The sequence below is a fragment of the Canis aureus genome, chromosome X, assembly GCF_053574225.1.
Source record: "Canis aureus isolate CA01 chromosome X, VMU_Caureus_v.1.0, whole genome shotgun sequence".
Taxonomy (NCBI): domain Eukaryota; kingdom Metazoa; phylum Chordata; class Mammalia; order Carnivora; family Canidae; genus Canis; species Canis aureus.
In genome coordinates, this window is record NC_135649.1 from 47,120,031 (window position 1) to 47,123,758 (window position 3,728).

Here is a 3,728-nt window from a genome sequence, read left to right on the forward strand (position 1 = left end):
ACAAATCATTTCATGATATTTTTATACACTTTACAAAATGAACTTCCATTTAAAAGGAACTACAAAAATGGAGATAAATGTGATGTTACTTTGTGGTGAGATCCTGGATGGTAGTTCTGAGAGTCTCAGACCAGGAGCCTCCATGAAAGGGAGGAGGTTGGAGGCAGGGAGTATGACATCATGGGGTCAGCCCACTTTCTAGATTTTCAATTAAGTGGAACATTCCATACATATCCATCGCTTTTCTTTCTTTTTAAAAAAGATTTTCTTTATTCATGAGAGACATGGAGAGAGAGAGGCAGAGACAGGCAGAGAGAGAAGCAGGCTCCCTGTACTGAGCCCAGTGCAGGACTTAATCCCAGGACCCTGGGATCACAATCTGAGCCAAAGACAGACAGTCAACCACTGGGATGCCATACAGGCATTCCTGTATCCATCACTTTCTAACATATATTTTTAAAAACATTTTCTGGGATATCTAAACTGGAGAATAGAGGACCACCTCTGGTTTGAACTGAGAGTAAGCTCTAACTGTAAGCATATACTGGAGGTGGTAGAGCTGGAAGGAACATAGAAACAGACACACAATCAATTACAAAATTTTAAAGAAATAGCTATATGGTTTAATTTGTTAAGTCAAGAGTTGTTTCTTCTTGATTACAGCATTCAACATGCAAATTTTATCCCCCTTTTGGTACAGAAATGTCATCTCTTCCTTGGGACAGTTGATCCATATGAAATTATTCCTGAGAAACTGCTAATTATGTGTCTGCCAGCAATTGCCTTCTTCCCATTCTCACATAGATATGCTGTCTCTTATACACAGTAACTTGGAAAGCAGGTCATATCCTCAACTGAGTAGCCATATACAGTACAGTAACACTAATTTGTCAATGAATTTAATATATTCTGAAATCCAAATTAAGACCTCAGATTACTTAACCTGTACTTCATGATCCCAAAGGCACTTGCAAATCTGGCATGTCTCAGCATCACTGACTTTATTTAGACATTATTAATCAATACAGAAGGTTTGTTAAGTCTGTGTTGTCTCTGGGCCTTCACTCTGAAAAGTTTATCTAAATAAAGTTTTTATATGTTTACTCTGTAGGCTCCAAATGATCAACACAGGAAGCTTTACTTTGCTCATCTATAGTTGTTACATTTTGAATAATGAAAATGCATTATTTGTGTAAAAAACGGTATACAAACACTAACAAAAAATGAAGGACAAATGCAGGCTGTTTGGATTTTAAGAAATCAAGAGTGTACAGTGCTTAGAAGTGAGGTTAAAAGTTAAAAGTTAAGCATGATTGAATTTGGAAACTCTCCTTGATCTTCAAAAAGTAGAAGCATGCAATATTTTTTGAACATGTCTTCGAAGTGGAAGTCTTTCACAGTGAGCTCCTCAACATCATCCTAGTGCCCATTGGTAATCCATCAGCTCCAAAGTTTCTCATTCTGTCTTGAAGGCATTCTTATGTCTATGAGCATGGCTATGAAGCTTCTGGTAATCTGTTCCTGTATCATTCATGATTGGTGAGCAGCATTATCTTGGCCCAAAATCAAATTAAATGTTCTGTAGCACAGAGACATTGAAGAAGTACTAGGATGCAGAATTCACACTGGATACATCTAATGTGAATAGTTCCAGTCCTTGTTGTAGCATAGGCTTAAAAGACGAGATCAATGGATATAGGACCTTGTTTATGACAAAACCTAAAAATGTTATATTGATCCATTTACCAATAACAATAATAGGCAGGACATTTGTTGCATTATCTTTCATTGTGTCTGTGAGTATAGTGGGATGGCTCAGAGAAGAAGTAGGCACTACCTTCCTTTTGATTTTTTTAATCCATCCTCTTTGCTTTTGAAGAAATATTTTCTGTCTAGTTACCTGGGAAAAATCAAAGTATCTGGTTTTGGTTGTATCATCCCAGAAAATTATGTTGAGTTCCTAAGCCCAGGTACCTATGAATGAGACCTTATTTGGAAATAATGTCTTTGTAGTTGTAATCAGGTTAAGATGAGGTCATTAAGGCAGGCTTTAATTCATATGACTTATGGCGTTATACAAAGTTGAAAATCCCATCGAAGATTGGGACAGTCACGAAGAACATGTGATGACAGAGACAGAAACTGGAGTGATGTTGCTGCAAGCAAGAAACATCAGAAATGTATGACCACCACTAGAGACCATAAAGAGACAAAGAGGATTCTTCCTATTATCTCAGTGTGCAAGGTTCTACACCTTGGTTCCAGAACTGTGAGAAACTCAATTTCTGTTGTTTTAAGCCACTGGTTTGTGGTACTTATTACAACAGCCTATGAAACGAATAAAGTACATCCATTTTGTTTCTTTCTTTCTTGGATTTGTCACTTTGCTGTGATTAACCATGTGCTGTATGTTATGTTATGAGCTGCAGTAGCATATCCTGTTACATGTATTTACTTAGCAGCCATACAGCCTGTGTTCAAATCTAAGCCTTTAAACTTGCTAGCCTTGACCACCTTGTGCCTCAGCTTCCTGATGTTGAAAGTTGGTAAAAAATACCTGCTCCTTATAGATTGTAATGAGGAATAATGAGTAAGTATAGGTTTAGTACTTATGTTAGTATTGGGCAAAAGGAAGGAAACAATAAATAATAATCATTATTACATAAATATATCGAATATACCATTAAAGTTTCAACTGCTATTTTCATTATTATGTGTATTCATATTGTATCTCAACAGTTGACCTTAAAAATACATTTTCAGTCTGTTTTCAGTATGTTCTACAGCAGACCCATCCTTAAAATCTGTTATTCTGTACTGATTCCTTACTGGGGATCAATGGGAAGGTGCTATTTCAATGTCAAACAGGAAGGTAAATAAGATCAGAAATCATATCAAATAATAAAAGTAATGATAGACAGAGGAGGCAAGATGGCAGAAGAGTAGGGGTCCTCAACTCACCTGGCCCCACAAACTTACCTAGAAAACTTTCAAAACATCCTGAAAACCTACAAATTCAACCTGATATGTAAAGAGAGAATAGCTGGAATGTTACAGAGAGAAAAGTTTTTGCTTCTGACAAGGTAGGAAGGTGAAATAGGTGGGGGAGGGACATTGTGGCAAGCCAGGCAAATGGGGCCCAAAAGGGGAATGGCAACAAACAGGGCCAGAAAGCACAGCCCACAGAACTTTAAAAATCCATGCCTGAGTCTTCCCTGGCTGAAAAATGCTCAGCAGGGAAATAGAGCAGAAATTCAGGAAGGGCAGTGAAACCTAAATATTCCCAGAGACACAATAAGAGTAGGGGTGCCCAGGAGAACGCTCACCACAAACAACAGTCGGATCTCGGTAAAGGGCTGGAGCACTACAACCCTCCAGGCCATTTGGGAGAAGCCTGCCGGTTATGTGGACCAGCACCAGAGTTCCCTTTACCCTAGAGACTGGCAATGGATGGAGGCAGCTGTCCCCCATTCCCTTTGGGACAGATGGACCCCAGGAGCATGGTCCAGCAATGCAGGGCTCTCCATCTGAGGATGCTGAAGCAGACAAAGCAGGCTATCCTTCATTCCCTTTGGGAGAGGTGGACCCCGGGAGGACACAAGACAGTGAGATCTTTCCTGCTGCTGGGTGCCCTTCAATTTGTGCAGATCAGTGCACCTTCACCTGCTGCCAGGAGCACCTAGACCAATGTAGACTGGGAAACGGCAGTTTGGTACTTGTGGGGAGCT

General features: G+C 39.5%; 1 pseudogene; it reads right to left on the reverse strand.

Annotated features, from left to right (window-relative positions):
* Positions 1-852: 852 nt before the first annotated feature.
* On the reverse strand, positions 853-3,383 carry LOC144308854 (ER membrane protein complex subunit 3 pseudogene; annotated as a pseudogene).
* Between the last annotated feature and the right edge of the window lie 345 nt (positions 3,384-3,728).